Source organism: Odocoileus virginianus, chromosome 18 (genome assembly GCF_023699985.2).
Source record: "Odocoileus virginianus isolate 20LAN1187 ecotype Illinois chromosome 18, Ovbor_1.2, whole genome shotgun sequence".
Taxonomy (NCBI): domain Eukaryota; kingdom Metazoa; phylum Chordata; class Mammalia; order Artiodactyla; family Cervidae; genus Odocoileus; species Odocoileus virginianus.
This window is the reverse complement of record NC_069691.1, coordinates 33,054,241-33,076,493: the sequence shown is the minus strand read 5'-3', so window position 1 is coordinate 33,076,493 and position 22,253 is coordinate 33,054,241. Positions and strand designations below refer to the sequence as shown.

General features: G+C 39.5%; 1 protein-coding gene across 3 annotated transcripts in view; it reads left to right on the top strand.

Annotated features, from left to right (window-relative positions):
* Positions 1-22,253, top strand: part of BNC2 (basonuclin zinc finger protein 2) — a 466,221-nt gene that overhangs the window by 14,440 nt on the left and 429,528 nt on the right. The gene's annotated exons all lie outside the window — the stretch shown is intronic.

Below are 22,253 nucleotides of genomic sequence, written 5' to 3'. Positions count from 1 at the left end.
AAACCTCCTGTTGCTCCAGTTTCCTTAGATCTAGTCTAACTTTCATCCTTGTGTTCCTGTTTCAGTCTGCAGTCTGTACGTTTCAGAGCATACTACACTAGTGTAGTGTGAGACTTTTATTATTTAAGCCCTCAAGGTTGAATATATCTCCAGTTTTAAATTTGAAAAGATGTCAGAACCAAGGTAGGGTGATAATGGAGAGAATGGAGAAACTGCACAGAAAATGTTGAACACTGATAAAAACTATAGTTTGAAAAATACATTGAAAAACAAAGGGACCGTTAAAATGAGTGCCATGAGACGTGTTTCTGTGATTCATCAACCTTTGTGTTCACCATATTGTTCCCCAGCATCTTTCAGGGTCTCCCCTTGTGCCTTTCATCTAATGGCCAAGTCCTATTAGATTTGTCTTCTAACTTCCTGCCCATTCACCATCACCCTAGTCCATAGCCCCACCTACCGCCGTTTACCTGCAATATTATTGTCACTTCTAACTGCCGCAGTGCTTCTGTCCTTGCCTCTCTCCTCCCCACTACACCCAGAGGACTCTTCATGGGAGAAATCACTTCCCTATCACAAAGACTTCCAGTCTCTTCTTTCATCTTAGAACACCTGCAGTGAAGATCCAAACTCCTGCCATGACTGAAAAGGATATGTTCAATGTCATCCTTGCCCAGTGCTCCAAAATCATTTTCTACCACTGTTCACTCTGCTCCCATTTCCTAACCTCCTTGCTGGTCCCTGAACGTGCCAAATTCGTCCTTTCCTCAGGCCTTTGCATGTGGTTTTTCTCTGCCTGGAATGCTCTTCTCCCAGATTTTTGCATAGCTTCCTCCCTTATTGCATTCATTTCTCCTTGAAAATGCCATCCGTTCAGGGGACTTCGCGGGTGGTCCAGTGGTTAAGATGCTGCGCTTCCAATGCAGAGGGCAAGGGTTGGATCCCTGATCAGGGAATAAAGATCCCACATACTGAGTGGTACGGCCAATAAAATAAAATAGAAAACTAAGTGCCTTTTGTGTGTGCGTGCATGCTAAGTCCCTTCAGTCGTATCAGACTCTTTGTGACCCCGTGGACTGTAGCCTGCCAGGCTTTTCTGTCCATGCGATTTCCAGGCAAGAATACTGGAGTGGATTACCATGCCCTCCTCCAGGGGATCTTACCAATCCAGGGATCGAACCCGCATTTCCTGTGTCTTCTGTATTGCAGGTGGATTCTTTACCACTGAGCCACCAGGAAGCCCAAGTGCCTTCTGTAGACAGTGTTAAAAATGTATTAAAAAAAAAAAAATATATATATATATATATTTAAAAAGGGAAATGTCATTCCTTCAGAGAGAACTTACAACTTTCCTCTCCTGGCTGCCTCTCTACCCTGTATGTTTCTTTGACTTCTAACCCTGATTTTTTTCTCAGTAGCATTAATCACCATTTGAAACTGTATTTAATTTGTTGGCTTATATGCAGTTTATTGATTGTCTTTCCCCTTCCTGTTAGAATGCCAAACTCCCTAAGAACAGGGACCTTTGCCTGTCTTATTAATTTCTGAATTTCTGCTTTCTGTAGCAGTGCCTGATATGGGAAACACTCAGCAGATATTTACTGAGTGAATGAGAATTGTGTGTGTGTGTGTGTGTGTGTGTGTGTGTGTGTAGTCGCTTAGTTGTATCTGACTCTCTTGTGACAAGCTCAACTGGATACTTGGTGACCTCAGTTTTTTAGAACAGCTTTATTAGGATATAATTCACATGCCGTACAATTCACCATTGTAGGTTTTACAGTTCCATGTTGCAAATACTGTAAATGCAGTTTTGAAGGATATTGGGAAATAAATGATAAACTTAGAACTTGGAAGGAAATCTAGTTAGGTATTCTCAAGTTAAAGGAAGTTTATAACATTTGAAGACCTTGTTAACAAAATTCTTGATAGAATTTATAAACTTGATATAATATACTAATGTTCTAAGGAAACTTGAAAATCACAAATAGGTAGATACAAATAAGTATTATTCTGTATAAAATAGTCACCCTAGAACGTCATACATTGATGGTACCATAGCTTAAAATGTTTTGGAGCCCATCGTTTGGCATTGGCTTTGGACAGTCTGTGTCCGATTCTTCTAATGATTTTCAGTTCCGGCAAATTTTTTGTGACACAAATTTTGGTTTGGAACCAGAGATCAAATTGCCAACATCCCACTGGACCATCGAAGAAGCATGAGAATTCCAGAAAAACATCTACTTCTGCTTTATTGACTATGCTAAAGCCTTTGACTGTGTGGATCACAACAAACTGTGGAAAATTCTTACAAAGATTGGGATACCAGACCACCTGACCTGCCTTTTGAGAAATCTGTATGCAGGTCAGGAAGCAACAGTTAGAACTGGACACGGAACAACAGACTGGTTCCAAATGGGAAAAGGAGTACATCAAGGCTGTGTATTGTCACCCTGCTTATTTAACTTATATGCAGAGTACATCATGAGAAACTCTGGGCTAGAAGAAGCACAAGCTGAAATCAAGATTGCTGGGAGAAATATCAATCACCTCAGATATGCAGATGACACCACCCTTATGGCAGAAAGTGAAGAGGAACTAAAGAGCCTCTTGATGAAAGTGAAAGAGGAGAGTGAAAATGCTGGCTTAAGACTCAACATCCAGAAAACTAAGATCATGGCATCTGGTCCCATCACTTCATAGGAAATAGATGGGGAAACAGTGGCTGACTTTATTTTTTTGGCTCCAGAATCACTGTAGATGGTGATTGTAGCCATGAAATTAAAAGACGCTGCTCCTTGGAAGAAAAATTATGACCAACCTAGATAGCATATTAAAAAGCAGAGACATTACTTTGCAAACAAAGGTCTGTCTAGTCAAAGCTGTGGTTTATCCAGTAGTCATGTATGAATGTGAGAGTTGGACTATAAAGAAAGCTGAGTGCTGAAGAATTGATGCTTTTTAACTGTGGTGTTGGAGAAGACTCTTGAGAGTCCTTTGGACTGCAAGGAGATCCAACCAGTCCATCCTAAAGGAAATCAGTTCTGAATATTCATTGGAGGACTGATGCTGAAGCTGAAACTCCTCCTTTGGCCACCTGATGTGAAAAAGAACTGACTCATTTGAAAAGACCCTGATGCTTGGAAAGACTGAAGGCAGGAGGAGAAGGGGACGACAGAGGGTGAGATGGTTGGATGGTATCACCGACTCAGTGGACATGAGTTTGAGTAAACTCCGGGAGTTGGTGATGGGCAGGGAGGCATGGCATGCTGCAGTCCATGGGGCCACAAAGAGTCGGACATGACTGAGCGACTGAACTGAAATGAATCATCCAGAAGTTAAGCCTGATGAACAGGGTGGGTGGTAAGGCCAAATCAGTCTATTTCTGGTAAGAAAAAAATTGGCACAATTGATTTTTCTCATATAACTTATGAATTGACTCTGGAAATAGTCACAAATGAAGAATTCCAGAAATGTTTTGAACAATAATGGCATTGTTGGAATGAGCACAGTGTCCTGAGGTGACAACTGAGACATATTAGTTAGCTTTCCTCACCAATAATGGAACTTCCCATTTCCATAGAAACTCATTTGGCTATAAGAGAATCAGCTGGAGATTTTTTTTTTTTCATATATAAATCCATACATGCATGCTTGTAAACATTTTTCTAACCATCATATTGTATTTAGGATTTTGTAGTCTTATGCAACTTGGCTGCATGTGGCAAGTAGTACTGGATAGATTGTACTTCAGTGTAAACCTTACGAAATTTGAGTAAAATTATTTTGACTCTGGCCTCAGGAGGCCTATGAAGGCAAAGAATATTGAGAAAAATTTTAACCAAGATATGAGGTTGCATATGTGCTCTGTGATATTAAGTAGCTTTGTTAGAGTTCCTTGGCTAGAAATTAGAAAGGTTTTCACATAGCCTGTGTTGTATACTTTGTCTTAGTTTCAACAAATCTGTATATGTAGGGCATAAATACTCAGGGTGTTAGAAATGAGAAAGCAAGTGAAATACAAACTTCTGCCCATAAACTGTTTGAGGCAGTCTTGTTCTTACTGCTATATGACAGAAGTCACAGGAAAAAGTAGTTGCTAGAGGGGAATATGATTTTATTTATTTATTTCTGTGTGTGTGTGTGTGTGTGTTTTAAGATTGTTTTTGAATTCCTGTAAGTTGTGGTTTGAGGTAACACTTATCAGTCAGTTTCTTTGTGATTACTTTCTGGCTCTCAGTGAGGAAATGCATTTGATATACCTTCTCAGAAAATTCTGTATTGTTAAACGTTTTTCCAGTCCATCTTCCAGCCTCTTTTCCACAGCATAAAATGCTAATTTTGCATGGAATCCATAGATTTCGGCATACTTATATTTTTAACATTAAAGGCCTTTGTGAAAAATGTGAAATCACACCCACACCCTATATTGAAATTTGTAGAAAATATTTCCGAATGAGAATTCAGGAAATAAAAAGGGTATGAAATGTTTAACTCCTGAGAAGTTAACTTTAGATGTTCTGAATCCCTCCAGAAGTTCTTTGAAACTGTGGAACTTTCTGATTTGAACATAAGTAAGACCAACTGGTATTGGAAATAAACAGCTGTAATCTGTTGGGTGTTTTTTAGTCAGATCCAAAGTGTATTTACGCATAACTAGTGTACTAAGCTTTTTACACAGTTCTGTGAAGGTAGAGAGGGCTCTTCACGGGCCCTGTTATAAGGTGGAAAGCTCTGCTCGACCAAAACATGAATACATCATTAACACGTGTGCTGTTTTCATGGACCATTTGGCCCATGAGTCGGGATTTGTCATAATGCATTGTTATGCACAGTGACTCCTGCGGGAGCATCTAGCTGCTTTACCCTGGATGGGTTCTCCAGGTTTCATCTTGTTCCAAGGTGGCTTATTATACTTGAGAATGCACTTAATTACAAGCTTTGTGTTTTCCAACACCCATTCACAATGACCTCCTCACTACACCTGATTTCATCCATGGAATTCCATGGGCAGATTGAGGGCATTTATGACTTGGAAGATGGAAGTTACTGGATTTAAAATCTGTTCTCATTTTTTACTATGAGATGTTGGATCTTCTTATTTTGGGAGGTTAATGTTCTCAAGAAAAGAAATTTGTATTTGATGAGAAACTAAAGAAGAGCACCATTTATTAATATAGGATAGTGTTCAGAATATCAGAAGAGATTGATTTTGTTTTTATAAACTACTGTATCATAGTTTTCATCTTAATACAATCTTCAAGCTAAGTCCAGGCCTAAAGTAAGACCTTTCCTTAGAAAAGGAAAGTTTGGGACTATTTCATGTTATAATCAAACACTGTAAGATCTTAGAGAATTTCAGTTTTATAATGTATATGTGTTATCTGTTTTTTCACTTTGCTAAATTTGCCCCTCATTTGAGCATAATCATACTTTATTATAATCAACTGTTTAAATAGCTTTCACATGCTGCTCCACAGATTCTTAGGTACATAATTCTTATCTTTTCATATTTCTATCTTTATCAAGGAATAAATGATCCTGAGTGGATCGTAATTTAGTAATGTATTTATTTAGTAGATTCATGTTTTGATTTTTAAAGCATTGCTCAAAGATTCTGGTTTTGGACTACATTGGCAGTACATCTTGAGCAGACTTCTAATGGTCAAAGTTAAATTATACTGCCTTGTGTATTCCATTTTTTAGAAATTAGTGTTTCGTTCCTGATTGAGAAATCCACAACTAGGACTATCAGACTTTTCTAAATGTGTTTAGTCAACAAGCAGCCTTCTTTGGAAGGTGATTCTTTTTTACCAAATGAATTTTATAAAGTCAACTTCCTTCATTTGTAAAATAGGCATAATGAAAGCCTCAGGGTGATATTTTTCCCCTGAGAAATCTTGAGAGAGACTTTAAACAAATCAAAATATGCATATAACTTAAAAGAAATAATTTGATGTGGCAACTTCTAAATAAAAAAAAAGACGCACACACACTACGTAACCTTTCTTTGAGTCTTTGGTTTAAGTCCTCTGTCATATAATGCCAGAAACTTTGTTCTAAGCTGTGTGTGTGTTGAAACATGTATGCTTGTCCTAGTGTCATAACTAATTATATCTCTCATATGCTTATTTCTAGTAATTGGAAAGTAGACCTACCGCAGCAAAGGATTTAACATTTAGTTTTGTCTTGGGGACCTACTGTAGAAATCAAGTTTTTGACCTTGTAGCAACTTGGCACTGTAAACTCATATTACTATTTTTTCAAGTTTTTTTTTAAAGATTTTTAAAAAATATGGACCACTTTGAAGTCTTTATTGAATTTGTTACAATATTGTTTCTGTTTTATTTATGTATTTATTTTTTGGTCATGAGACATGTGGCATCTTAGCTCCCTGATCAGGGATTGAACCCGCACCCTGTGCGTTGGAAGATGAACTCTTAACCACTGGGCCACCAGGGAAGTCCTTGATATTACTATTTTCTGTATATCATCTACTTTGTGTTCTGCTGAAATAGTGTACTGTAAGGGCAGACAAATTTCAGGAGTTCTTAAAAAGCACAGCTGTCTTTGGCAGTAATGATAAATGCTGATACTGACTCACTTTGCAGTTTTGACTTCAATAGTTCATTTATAAATTGGAAATTGACAGTCTGCTGTTGTGATAGCAAAATTCTGCAGGATTTCTCTGTACCCAAAGTTTGTCAGATGGTTGTAGCTGGTGGCAAACCTGACGGTGCTTTGGTCACTTCATCTTTATGGATGGGTCTAAAATAATTTGGGGCTCATTCTGTGAAAACACATTGAGTAGAATTTTTACTGACTAGTTTAAAGATCCTGTCTTGGACATGCTTGTGACTGGGGCAGCAACAGTTTGTAATATGCACCAGCATGTATGAAAATATGTGGTCCTTGTTCCTGCCTGCTGCAGGAGGACCTTACCCGGCTTCAGGCTCTGAGCTGCAGTCTTGTTGCAATTAAAGTCTTAGGGCTGGGAGCAGTTAATACTGGCGATAGATTGTGGTATTTAGCATTGTGCTGTGTTCCCTGGTGAGCTAGTCTTGTAGACTTACAGGATTCTAGTCAGAACTTGGGAAAGACTACCAAAGAATTTGTGGTGATTAAATATTTTTGAAAGTGAGAAATACAATGACTTTCCTTATTAATGGGCAGACCTTTAGGGCTTTGCTTAAAGGAATCGTGAAAAGATGATGCAGTTCTGTGATTGATACTTGTTGAAAATTTAACACTGAAAATGCTAGATGTTCTTTTCTCTTATTAAGTTAAAGCATGCCTAGCTTTGAAGTTTCTTTCATTATAGTTAAAAATAAAACTCTGCAGTTCTGTGTTTCATACTTAGCTCTGTCTTCTGTATTTTATACTAAATCAGTTTTAATAAATTCTGCATTGTTTCTGGCCTCTGGTAACTTAAGTATGCAGAGTCATTGAACTTGAACGTTTTGTGCTCTGACATGTAGGCTTTGGATTCTCGGTATAACTCTTCTGTTTTGAAAACTGAACTCTCGGTGGTTTCTTTCTAATCAGTATATCATGACCTGTTCCATTAAAAAGTTAGATGGTCTAAGCCATGTAACTTTTGAAGACTGGGACTGTAAAAAAGTGTGCATGAAATAATGAACGTGTCTTTCCAGTTTTTAAATGTTCATTTCTCTTTGAGTTTTTGTGGTGTCAATCAAATGAACACTAGTGTTTGGTTTTAAGAATAACTGATGGTGGAAATCTGAATTTGTAGCTGATGGGCCTCCTAAGGGCAAGGGTTTTGTCCAGATGTGGGCATCCTGGCTCCGCATGAGAGCCTTAGCCTAGTGGCTTCCCACCAATCAGTGGGCTGTGAAACCCTGAGATGGGGAGGATGTTAGGGCTTGTCCGCCTTCTGGACCTGAGGGTGCTGCCATTTCCAGGGGGCAGTTGGAATCTTGAGAGATGGTTTTTGTCACAAACAACTGAATTGGGGTGCCTCCTGCTATGTAGTGGGCCAGAGACACCTCATTGTCCCAACTGCAGAAGAATTTACCCTCAGTAATCACTTGTTCTGCCCAAAATGTTGCATTGCCTCTGCTGGGAGTCACTAAATGGTTATTGATGTATAAAAAACAAAAATATTGGTAAAGATGATTCCTTTTCCCCCACAGAATTGCCACCTGAATTTTTACTTTTTGGGCCATGCTCTGTGGCTTTCAGGGTCTTAGTTCCCCAGTCAGGATTGAATCCAGGCCCTGGCAGTGAAAGTGTCAATTCCTAACCACTGGACCACCAGGGAGTACCTGACCTGACATTTTTTAAAAGAAACATTTCTTTTATTTTTTTAAGCATAGTTGACCCTTGAACAGTACAGGTTTGAACTGCCTGGTCTTTTGCACCAGTTTTTATAACAGTAAGTATTATAGCACTGTGTGATTTGAGGAAGGCTGAATCTTGGCTTTGGATCTAGGGATATAGAGGGCAAACTATAGGTTATTCTTGGTGTGGAAGTCAGTGCCCCTAATGCCTTTGTTGTTCAAGGGTCAGCTTTCTATTACTAGATTGTCATTTAACAAATGGAACCCAAATTCCACTTCTTAATGTTCTTGAGTAGATTGATTTCTAAAGGGATATGGATATTTTATACACTCGGCATACTAGAAATAGTTAGTTGTAAGCCCGCACATCAAACCCACATAGACCCATTTATGCAAACACCCATCATACTGTGTGTCAGTGTGGTTGGCAGATGAGTGCTAACACATACACGTGTGTTGAAACTCATGTCTCTGATTTTTTGTAATTAAAGCAATTATCTTTTATTGTTGTCAGAAACTGCAATAGGATTAAAGAAATTTTAAGTCAACAGAAAAACATTAGCGTCAATGAAGCCAGAATTTGATAAAAACAAATATTTTCACATTTTCATTGCTCTCTCATGTCAGTACCAGTTCTGAAATTCTGACTGGAAATTTCAACATAAGGCCTTGTTTTTTGAACAATATTCAATCTGAATGACTATTTGATGTATAGCTAGTATATAAACCTTCGCCTTCTACACACATTCATAGTCATGTGGCAACCTTAAAGCAGCTCAGAAACATTTAATAAGACCCGTTTATTAGGTAGTAGTTTTCATTTATGAAAAAGCAGTTAAGTGTGTGTGTTAGTGTGCAGCTTTAAAAAGTAACATCTCAATCCAAGGACAAACAATAAATCAGTATTTTCTTGGCCTTCTAACCAGAGTTTTGTCTTTGCTGTTGGAATGACCTGTATTTGAATACCAATACCTCTACTTATTAAGGTAGTGAAAGTGAAGGTATTAGTCCAATTCTTTGCGACCCCATGGACACCAGGCTCCTCTGTCCATCGAATTCTCCAGACAAGGATACTGGAATGGGTTACCATTCCTTTACTCCATGGGATCATCCCAACCAAGGGATCAAACCTGGGTCTCCTGCATTGCAGATGGATTCTTTACCGTTTGAACCACCAGGGAAGCTCCTAAGGTAGAATCTGCACAAATTCCTTTACCTATTTATTTATTTTGTAATTGTGGTGAAAAAAAAACCCCGCAGTATAAAATTTATCCTCTTGTCCATTTTTAAAGCGTAAGTTCAGTTTTCATTCCAATTCCAAAGAAGGGCAATGCTAAAGCATGTTCTACTGCACAATTGTACTCAGCTCACGCGCTAGCAAAGTAATGCTCAAAATTCTCCAAGCCAGGCTTCAACAGTACGTGAAACATGAAATTCCAGATGTTCAAGCTGGATTTAGAAAAGGCAGAGGAACCAAAAATCAAATGGCCAACATCTGTTGGATCATAGAAAAAGCAAGAGAATTCCAGAAAAACATCTACTACTTCTTTATTGATTACACCAACGTCTTTGACTGTGTAGATAAAAACAAACTGGAAAATTCTTAAAGAGATGGGAATACCAGACCACCTGACCTGCCTCCTGAGAAATCTGTATGCAGGTCAAGAAGCAACAGTTAGAACTGGACATGGAACAACAGACTGGTTCCAATTCGGGAAAGGAGTACATCAAGGCTGTATATTGTCACCCTGCTTATTTAACTTATATGCAGAGTACATCATCCAGAGTGCCAGGCTGGATGAGGCACAAGCTGGAATCAAGATTGCCAGGAGAAATATCAGTGACCTCACATATGCAGTTGACGCCATCCTTATGGCAAAAAGTGAAGAGTAGAACTAAAGAGCCTCTTGATGGAAGTGACAAGAGGAGAGTGAAAATGCTGGTTTAAAACTCAACATTCAAAACACTAAGATCATGGCATCCAGTCCTATCACTTCATGGCAAATAGATGGGAAAACAATGGAAGCAGAGAGAGACTTTATTTTCTTGGGCTCCAAAATCACTGCAGATGGCGACTGCAGCCATGAAATCAAAAGACACATGCTCCTTGGAAGAAAAGCTATGACCAACCTAGACAGCATGTTAAAAAGCAGAGACATTACTTTGCCAACAAAGGTCCATCTGGTAAAAGCTATGGTTTTTCCAGTAGTCATGTATGGATGTGAGTGGTGGTGGTGGTTTAGTCACTCAGTCGTGTCCTACTCTTTGTGACCCCAGGGACTGTAGCCCAGCAGGCTCCTCTGTCCATGGGACTCTCCAGGCAAGAATACTGGAGTGGATTGCCATTCCCTTCTCCAGTGGATGTGAGAGTTGGACTATAAAGAAAGCTGACTGCCGAAGAATTGATGCTTTTGAACTGTGGTGTTGGAGAAGACTCTTGAGAGTCCCTTGGACAGCAAGGAGATCCAACCAGTCCATCCTAAAGGAGATCAGTCCTGGGTGTTCATTGGAAGGACTGATGCTGAAGCTGAAACCCCAATACTTTGGCCACCTGATGTGAAGAACTGACTCATTTGAAAGGACCCTGATGCTGAGAAAGATTGAAGGCAGGAGAAGAAGGGGACGACAGGATGGGTGATTGGATGGCATTGCTAACTCAATGGACATGAGTTTGAGCAAGCTCCGGGTTGTTGATGGACAGGGAAGCCTGGTGTGCTGCAGTCCATGGGGTCACAGAGTCAGATACGACTGAGTGACTGAACTGAACAAGTTTAGTAGCATCAACTGTATTCATATCTTTGTGCCTTTTTGAAGTAACTTTTATTTTGAAGTAGTTTCAGGCTTACAGAAAAGTTGGGAAAATAGATTTCCCATATACACTTTACCCAGATGCCTCAAATGTTAACATTTCCTATGACTATGTAATTTTAAAAATTGAGATATAATTCACATACTATACAATTCACAATTTTAAAGGGTACAATCAGTGGCTTTTAGTATAGTCACAAGGTTGGGCAACCATTGCCACTATTTGATTCTAGAACGTTTTCATCATTTGAAAAGCAAACTATACCCCACAGTAGTAACTCTCCATTCACCCCTCCATCTAGTCCTTGGCTTCCTTTACTTTTGACCCACTATACTCTCTCCTATGAAATATTACAGTATTGCTATCTGGAGTATTTTGAGATAACATATGAAAATGCCTCGTACGGTGTCTTTCAAAGGTAAGTGCCAAATGTCTATTCCTTTCTTTTCTGTTATCATCTGAACAGAAAGTATCATACAAACCTCTGAATTATTTTGGAAAGGCAGTTATATCAAAATAGATAATGTAAGGTCTTCCTCGGTGATCCAGTGGCTTAAGACTCTGTACTCCCAATGCAGGGGGGCCCAGGTTTAATCCCTGGTTGAGGAACTAGATCCAACATGCTGCAGCTAAGAGTTTGTAGGCCTCAACTAAGGCCTGGTACACCCAAATATAGAAATAAATATGTGTTTTGAGAAATCAAATAAAAATAGCTAATGTAAGGTAAAACAGTCTCTGAAACTCCAAAAAAATATGGCCATAAAAATGATGCCCTGCAGGGAAAAATCTTTGGCAGTGGTTGCCCATTGTCCATGCCACCCTTTTCGTTGATTAATCTTTTACTTTGAAGTTTTATCTTTTTGGGGGCATGTTTGTGTGTCCATTGTTTAAACATTTCCAAACTTTGTTTGACTTCCTAACAAGGCATGGTAACTACCACAGTGTGATAAAAGCCAGCAAGGATCATAAGGTTTGCACTATTATCTTAAATGTCAGACACGCACACTTTGTGACCTGGATTTGATTAGCCTTTGGTGCTGTGATCACTTGTGGATATACTAGCTGAGATATCTGCATTTTGAGGATTAATTAGTTATGGTTCTAATTACCTGTGTAGGTATGTATGTTTCCGTTGCTCAGTCATGTTCTACGCTTTTGCAACTCCATGGAGTGGAGCCACCAGGCCCCTTTGTCCATGGAATTCTCCAGGCAAGAATACTGGAGTGGGTAGCCATTCCCTTCTCCAGGGGATTTTCCTGACCCAGGGACCGAAACCAGGTCTCCTGCACTGCAGGCAGATTCTTTACTGTCTGAGCCGCCAGGGAAGCTCCATGGTTCTGACTGCCTTACCACAAATATTCTAAATATTTAAAGTGGAGTAGGAAGCAGTATACGTAGCATAAGGATAGGAAGCACATGAGTCAGAAAGGCCTGAGTTTGAATCCCAGCTGTGCTATGGGAAGTTTGACAAGGGACAGTGTCAGTTTCCTCATTTGGAAACTTGGAGGGTCATAACTTTCACTGTATCGGGTTGGAGTGAGGATGAAAGTAGACCTAGAGTGGGAAAGGATCAGCTCAGGGTCCGACAGACAATAACAACTGTAAAATGGTGGATATTATACACATTTCCTTATGTGCTGCTTAAAGAAGGGACTCTGTAGTCCTGTGATACTGATTAATTTATGTGTGACTTTTTTTTATTTGCCTGGAACGTTGCACATTAGGTAGCTTCTTCTTGTGAAATAGAGAACTGCAGTGAAAAATCCAAAGAGCAACAAAAATAATAATGACCCTGGCTGAGGTTACAGTGGTGGAACTGGTGGGCTCATTTCAACTCAAAGAGCCAATTTTTTTTTTTTTTTTTTTTTTAGATGTAATATTTACTGTTTGGAGTTAATTCTACCTATTGTGAAGCTAAAGCATTTTATGGTATTGAAAAAAGAAGTATATTAAGGAAATTGTCCAATTTGAAAATACACACCTATGGTAACCCTTCTCTGATAAGCAGTCTTCGTCTCATTTTATAATAGAACTGCTGAATTAAATGTGATTGAAATGTTCTCTGTGTGTTAAATTCATAAACATGATTAAAGATGGTTTTTGTGGCTTGTGACGAGCACAGGAGTAGCAGTTTTTCCCAGTCACTTGACCTGGTAATTCTTTTTTGCTTTTGGTATTTCTCACTGCCTTAAATTCTTGAATCTAGTGACAAAGCTATTTAGTGTGTGTGTCACAAGTCTGCCTATTTGGAAAGGCAGACAGACATTGCAATATATTGTCATCATGACATTAAAGGAAAAACACTTTTTATAATAGGGTGAATACTTCTGAGCAGAAGCAAAGGTCAAGCTGTAGAGTGAACTTTTGAATGACAGCTAATGTTAGCATGGCTTAAAGGGGAGATGCCAGGTCAACTATGGGCACTCATTAGCTTCATGGATATGAAATGACAGCATCTTTCCCCTTTTATGCCAGGGAATGCTGAATTTTCTGAAAGCAAAAGGGAAAGGAGTATGTGTGGCTGCCAAAATGAGATGGTACGAAATTAAATGATCAGGACACAAAGCAAGCAAGAAGAGTATGGGTTAGAGTGTGTGTGATAAACATTCCAGATAGGCACTGTGGAATGGACCAGAAGGCACAGGATCTGTTTTTTTTCTAACCTGAACTCTGTCACTAACTCTTTGATCTTTGTAACTTTGGTACTTCTTCAGAGCTCCTTATCTGAAGAGCGAACAGAACGAAGGATAGAAAACAGGTTTCAACTCTCTTGTAATATTGATAGATTGGTAATGGCTGCTTGAGGAGGATTCTGAGAGCGCCTTGGGTCATTGGGAAAGGGGTGAGTGGGTGCTGATGACTGTCCTGGGGGAGCGTGTGCTGACAGGCACACACTTGTGTATGTAGGTACATGTACCTCATTTGTTGACTAATCCTTGTTCAGAATCCTTTTGCATTCACATTATATATCAGAGGTTACATTTGCCTTGGTTATAGGGTTGAGATGATCTTTTTTTTTAATCAAGTGTTTGATTTTAATCATTATTTACATTTTATGATGAATCTTATATGAAAATCTTCACAGGAAAACTCATCATATCTCACACTCACTCACTTGTTATCATCCATCCCACTGTAAGCAGCAGTAGTAAAAGTCCCATGGGTTTAAGTGTCATGGCCAGATCACAACACTCTAAAGCCATGGGGTGCAAAACTGTGAACTGAACCTTCAAACTCTAGGTTCTGCATGTTTTCACAATATTATACTTTAGGAGGTAAATAAGCTAGCAATCTTTTGAGTACTTACTTTGTTCCAGCTATGTGCGTATCTCATTTAATCTTTTTAAGCATCCCACAAACTAGGCATTATTAACATTGTTTACCACTATGAAAAAAATGAAGCTTCAGGAAAGTTAAATGGGGACTTCCCTGGTGGTTCAGTGGTTTAGAATCTGTGCTTCCAGTCCAGGGGGCATGCATTAGATTCCTGGTTGGGGAACTAAGATCCCACATTCCATGGGGTATGACCAAAAAAGAAAAAAGAAGTTAAGTGGCTTGCAACAAGTCATCCAGCATTTAAGTGACAGCAGGAGGATCAGAGCACAGGTCTGTTTAGCTCAAGCACCTGAGCTTTGATAACCACAGTGTTCAGCAGCAGAGACGATCTTTGTATTCCTGCCTGAAGGTCAGTGTATTTCTACTTTAGGGAGAGACTCATAGGCCATAGAGCCTGCTGCCTCACAGGCAGACAGTGATGGGTTCTCAGAAGGAATGAAATGGTTGTTACTGGAGCTAAAGAGTACATCGTGTGCCGCACATAGACTCATGTGGGGTGCTCCTCTAACTGTCAGACCCAGGTGAGTGTCACCGAATAGGTCCCTTCAGAAAAGTAAGCCACCCAATGAACAGCAGTTACTTACATGGTCATCATTACTTAGTATTTGGTATAAGGCATTCATTTTTATTTTAATGTAACTTTCAAAATGAAGTCATATTTTGGGTGGTAATTTAATACCAAATAGAAGGAACATTTGTCTGTCCATCCCTCCTCAGTCTCTTAAGTTGTGTCCGACTCTGAGATGCTGTGGACTGTAGCCCTCCAGGTTCCTCTGTCTATAGGATTCTCCAGGCAAGAATACTGGAGCGGGTAGCCATGCCCTCCTCCAGGGGAAGATAACGACCCAGGGATTGAATCCATGTCTCCCTCATTGGCAGACGGATTCTTTACTGCTGAGACCCCTGGAAGGAAGGTTGGTAAGAAAATTGGTGATGGCGTGTACCTTTTCTCATATTGATACACAGCCTAATATAAATAAGGCGTTAAAAGATGTGGAGCCCTTAGCAGCATTACTGGAAGCAAATAAGATTGCCTTCAGATGTACAATATATAAAACTGTTGGAAAATTTTTGCTTGCCTTTAAGGAAAGAATCGTTAAGTTTTCAGTGTCTTTCATTATATAAGAAAATGATCCAGAGTTGTTAAAGACTTAATCCACTGTTAGAAACTCTAGATTTTAGTGGCTTTTATGTATTAGGTTTTTGTACAAGATGGGATCTGTATCAGCCACCTACTGTTAGCTCATCTCCACTGACAAACAAAAAGGTAGTTTTCCTTTATATGCCTTCCTTAAGAGATTAAATGTAGCAAACCTATTTGTGGCACAGGTAACTTTTTAAGTTTTTTGTATCTGCCTCAACCACCATTGGAATAGGAAATGCAACCCACTCCAGTATTCTTGCCTGGAAAATCCCATGAACTGAGGAGCCTGGCGAGCTACAGTGCATGGGGTCGCAAAGGGTTGAACATGACTGAGCGCGCACACACACAACCACCATTAAGATTGTCCCCACACAAGGGTAGGAGTCATGTTTTATTCATGTTTGAGTCACCAAATCTAGCAAAGCCTAGCATACAGTAATTCCATAAATGTTGAATCAATAGCCGAAATCCAGTTTTACCTAAGAGCAATCACTTTACAAGTGAAGATCATGTCCACCTTCTTGTGGAAATCGGAAAATACACTGGGATTTTTGCAATTCGTATAGGTTAGCATGTTTTGTTGTGATCAGTTTTCACAGAGAAATCCTCAAACCTGGAGAGTGAGTGGTAACAACTTACATTCCTTTTGCTTTGTTTTTCCTGTAAAAATCTGTCTAGATTTAATTGCCCATGGTCTGTGCATGAAAAAGACTCTAAAGAAATATTTTTGGTTAAAAATAAGTAGTGGATGGAAACTTTTGTACAGTATAAATAGAGTATTCTGTGTGCCTTTTTAGCTAGACCTAAACATCTGGTGCTTGAGCTGTCAGACTTGCACAGCTGCAAAGGACAGTGGTGGATCTTATTAGGGTTTGGCATCTGAATGATCTGGTTGCCTTCTACTTTTGGTGTTTTTACACCACAGATTATAAAATATAAAAAGCAGAGCAAAAATGAAAAAGTGAATGCCTGGGTGTTTAACGATGGGGCAGAGGTGTGAAGGATGGTCTTGGAAAGCTGAGCCGTGGGAGTCCCCAGATCAGACTATGGGGGGCTCTGATGTTCTGCTTCCTCATCTGTGGAGTGGCATCACAATATGTTCTTGGATATTTTCGGCTAAAAGTACTTGAAAGCCTGACATTCTGAGCTTTTATAGTGCCTCATTCTACAGATAATATTTGAGGATCTCCTTTGTGCCAGACATTGCCTTTGGGACTGGAGATAACTCTCCAAGGACGTAGCAGTCTGGTGGAGTTAGGGTTTTCTAAGGCAGTGTCTCATGGTGGTGTAGTTTTATACTACTGAGATCTCAGCTGTGGATCAATTTTTAGCTCCGAGAATGTGAAAAGAAAGGAAAGATAGAAAATGTTCTGTTACTTCTCTATGTCTATGCCTTATATGAATTGGACTCTTTGAATTTACCTAGGTTATCTCCCACATTAGGTAGTTAGAACAGTGGGTGGAATTTTATGATACAAAAAACTTATTTTGGGCACAGCCAAAATATTCTAACAGATGTTCAGCCAGGTGTGTAAGTTGAATGATTTTTAGATATGTCATTGTCATTATTAATTTAAGTGGCTTGCTCTTAGTCGAAATGCTGTGGACAGCCTAAGGGCCTTTACTGATTCCTGTGGAAGCAGGGAAGTTCCATTTGCATGGATATATGGAGGTTGGTTCTTCTATCAAAACCTGAGGAAAATCATCATTTTCACTTTATGGGGTTTGTTAGTCCTATTTTATAGCAGCTTCACTTTAACCATTGATTAGCAAAGTATCCTCTTCTTGTTCCTAATGGTGGGTGTTCATTAAGCACCTGGGAAGAATTGGGATTGACTGAGTAGATTTGAACTTAATTTAAAAAATAAGGGAGACATCACATTACAGTCTCATTCGGTTTACTTGGATTTTTTATTTCTTTGGAAGGAAGGGTTTAGCAAAAGTTTTAAAACTCAAGGTGAACTAGATTACCTCACATTCACAGCCACATTATTGTTTGGGAATCTATTTCACCTGCATATATGCTTTTATGTTTTTAAAAAAGGCTACTCCATGGATGGTTAACTTTATATATGGATTCATTTGACGCCATGACTAGTAATCATTGACTATAACTTAAAAAAAAAAAAATGACCTCTATTCGTTTGTCCAAATCAGAACAAAATGTTTTTGAAAGTGGGGCCATGAGGATACCTTGAATGACCACAGACTTGGCCCACAAAAGAAGGGAAATTATGGAAAGAAGGGAGTCATGCCTTTGGTCCCCCCAAATCCTAGTCTGGGAACCATTAGCAGGACCATCTTGCCATGTGGCACATTCATAGCGTGAAAGGCAATTTCTAAAACTGCTAAAACCAATCCCTGTAGGGTTTTAGAGATTAAACTCACCACCCTGTGTTATAACCAGATGAAAATAATTATGTACTGCAGCCTGCTGCTGAGTAGGGTGAAATGGATTTCTAGTGCCAGGATTCTTAACTAGGTGAGATGGGTGCTGTGCTTCACTAAAGGTTCCCCGCAGTTGAAAGACTTATCCTATTAGAACAAGTCTCAAAATTGGTCAGACTGGGAAAAAACAATACTACTTTAGACATCAGTTCCTTTAAAACCTCTTTGAACTGAAATCTTTCTTGGCAAGAGACTAAAATCTCATATTTAAAATACATACCAGAACTGTGCCTTGTGTGTACTAGTTTTGCACTAAATAGATGTTGAGTGAAAAATTTTTATAAGCACAAAGGCAGCCTTTTATACTATAAGGATAATAATGATACTTACCTCATGGGGTTGTGGTGGTAAAGATTAATTGAGTTGCTATATGTTAAGTGATTACAACCATACTTGGCACATAAAAGAAATCATTTTGATTGAAAAAAGCAATCAGTTTTTGTTGGAAATACTCAACAGTTTTGATTGCCGCACAGAAAAAGTAAGACAGTGTTTGCTATTATTATTATATGATGTCTCTACTGCTAACATGGCTTCCTGCATAGCTCAGTTGGTAAAGAATCCGCCTGCCATATAGGAGACCCCAGTTCGATTCCTGGGTCAGTAAGATCCCCTGAAGAAGGGATAGGCTACCCACTCCAGTGTTCTTGGGCTTCCCTTTTGGCTCAGCTGGTAAGGAATCCACCTGCAGTGTGAGCCCTGGGTTGGGAAGATCCCCTGGAGAAGGGAAAGGCTACCCACTCCAGTATTCTGGCCTGGAGAATTCCATGGACTGTATAGTCCATAGGGTTGCAAAGAGTTGGACACGACTGAGCAACTTACTTTCACTTCACTTTCACTGCTAACATCTCATAAGTGGAGAATTGTTTCTCTGTGTACAAGAACAGTGCTGATAATTGCACATACTCTGTAACTCAGTTCTTCTTTTGAATAGTGGTACGAAGTTTGTGATACTAGTGAATGAAGCTGTTATCACTGACTCAGACTCACTGACTAGACATTTAAGTCCTCATGGGTATACATGACTGACTGTCCCAGTGAGCACTGAATTGTATGCAAGAATATTAACCAACCATACACAAATGAGAATGCCAATGATACATTATCCATTGGTGAATTATTGACTTCTTACTTAAGACATAAAAAAAAAGGCAGGTGAATCCATGCCATATTACACTACCTTTTGGTGAATTCACTTGTATAAAACATTCTCTGCTGGGTGCTTAATATATTGAGGGCAGACACTGTGCTAAGCTTTAAGGATTCAAAGATATAAGGGAAAGAGTAACAATCCTTAGCCCTTACCGTGGTTACATATGGGTGAGACTAATAATACTTAATCAGGCAGAATTGTGAATAGTAAATGTGGTACAAGTTAGGAATACAAATGTTGGCTTTCAGATAACATGTCTTCTGATTCTTCTAAGGAAGATGTCATTTTCATTTTCTCTTCCTACAACAGAGAAAATGGGCCCAGAGAACACAGTGGACTTACCTAAGGTCAGACAGCTGGTGAAGAGCAGTCTGACTTGAGTCTGATTCGAAGCTTTGGGATTTTTCATTCATCTCTTGCTGCTGCCTCTTATTACAGCCAATGTGGGGAAAGAAAAAATGGTTACAGGTTATAAAAGTATTTACTTATTTTGGAGTGTTTGAAATAAATGAATATTTGCCCTAACAGGCAGACTTGAAGATCTCCAATTTGATAACATTGACTCCTTTATTCGTATAGTGTAACTCTAAAATGAAATACTGAAGATAAAAGAGTTATTTTGCTTCAAGAGACTTTTGAAACTGTCCAGTGATGTTCAAACCTTTTCTAAATCTCGGGGTCCCTCCCCCCTTTCCAAATGGAATACTACTCAGCACCCGCAGTGGAGAGAAATTAGCTTGCTTGCGAGGTAAGATGGAGAGTTGCCGAGTGTTACAAAAGGACCAGCAGCCTGAGGTCAGAGAGAGCCTGGGGCCCTGGCATTTTGGACAGAGGCTGTTGTAGCCGTGGAGAACAGAGTGAGCTGAGGGTGGTGAGCTGGTGCCAGGCCTTGGAGGGAGGGGCTTGTAGGCCCTGTTGGGGACCATCGTCACTATGCTGGGTGGAATGGGAGGCTATTGAAGGTTTTAGGCGAGGTTTGCGCTCAGAGGGATTTTTGAAGGGCTTGCTCTGCCACCTGTCAGTCCATCCAAGGTGGTCTTCTCTCTGGAACCAGGGCCACTGTTCCCGATGCGGTCGAAATTACTCCTTATGGCGAGCAGCCAAGTAACTAGCAATTTCCAGCCTGTCAGGGTCCTGTGATGGGCCTGCAAGGACAATAACATTGAAAAAAAAGCAGAGAAAAAATTGCCCTTTACCTTTAGTGAACTAAGGATGAAGCAACCGTAAAGGAATATAGTCAGCCACTACTATCCTTGTCTAGTGACCCCAAAGCTCTCTGCTTCTCAGCCCAGCTTTTTTCCCCCCTCTCCTTTTGGCATTTCATAGCCTGGGAGCACCTGCTTCAGGAAATGGAAGAATGGAGTTCAAACTCAAAGTGGATATTTTCTTTATTTTTTATTTTTTTAGACAGTCCTGGTAAAATGCTTATAGGGACATGGAAGGTCGAAGTTATCCAGAAGAATTTTTTTTTTTTTTCCATTTCTTTGTTAATGTTGTCTCTCTTCTTCAGAGAACTTCTAAAGAAGAATTCGTCATCTGGGGACTTCAGATCTGTTCTCATTTTAGAGTAGGGAGTGTGGTTGGTTGTGGCAAGAGGAGAATGGACTTGAGGGAGGATATCACTACCATGAGGTTTTTGTTCTAATTCTTCAGATAAATAGCTGTGACATGGGGTAAATCGCTGACATTTTTTAAGAGCGAGTCCTTGTCTGTAAGAAGGAAGGTGGATTCAGAGACTTTTTTCAAGCTTTGCTCAACTCTTCAAACTTGTTTCTTCTTCTTCCCCTTAAATGCTGTGTGAAAAATAATTGGTGTGCATTATTAGGTTTTGTCTTGATGGCTTCAGACTCCTTAAAAGAATGTTCTGTTCGTTGTAAAACTGTGACTAGGATTCATTGACTTGTTTTGTAGTCAGTGCAGGAGAGGAGTGGATGGTTTTAGAAATCTGTCCTGAAATTGATGACATTATAATAAGTGGATCAAATGCTGTAGCTGTTTGTTCTTGCTTAGGGAATCATCTAGGCCTCCAGACTTAGGCAGAACATATTATATTCTTTGTGTTCTGCTGCGAGGATTGCCTGCTTTTCTCTGGAATTCTATGCTGCTCGTGGCCTCTTTTCCCTTGATAGCATGACACATGACTGATGATTTCAGAGAACCTTCTGGATTTTCTTCTTCTTCTGGTATTTAAGTACATGAAAGGGCATCACACTTTTCCTTTGTAGAGTTCCTTGTTTTAAGAACTCAGTAAGGGGTTCTTGTTCACATTCTTGAAAATGCTTTTTTCAAGAATCCATGTTTCCTCCTTCAACAGAAATCAGAAAATCGTTGCTTTAAGTCTAGATTTTGGTTTCATTCATTCCTATAACTTTCTCTCGTTTCTGCTTGAGAAACGGTGCCACATGAATGAAGCCTGGCCAGCTCGAAAACTCCTGCAGCCAGAAAACTGCATTGCAGTGTTTCACTCCTAAGCCAGCTGGAATTCTAATAGATTGGCTTGCTGGTTGCCCTCTTATTTTTTCCTTTTCTTTTTTTCCCCCTTTTTTCTTTCTGCTTTAGTATTCAACTTTTCTGGCCTTCCTTAACTTGCTGGTTGTTATGTGCTGGCCTATAATGCTATACAGAATGGTAAAAGAATTGTTGGTAAACGTTTCCTAGATCTTGCTTGATGAGTCTGCTTATCTCATAGTCTGTGCATGTTATAAGCATCACCATTATTTGCTCAGCAGAGTGAAATAGAAAAGCATTAGCAAGAGGTCTGTACGGAGCTTCTGCTACTTGTGTGGCATTGTCTGAGAGAAGCTGGTGGTTTGAGAACCCATAACCCATGAGCACTTGATTGGATTTGGAGCACACAGTGAACCAAGGACAGACTATGTGTGTGGAAGTTTGAGTTCAGCCATAGGCTTAATTGGGTGGAGTTCAGCCACCAAATCTGTTCATATGGGTATCATATAACTTTTGGAACTTGAATACTTCCTACATTAACTCCAGGTTTCATCTCATTCCAACCTTTTGATGCTCTTAAGAACCCAAAAAAAAAAAAAAACAAAAAAAAACACCAAC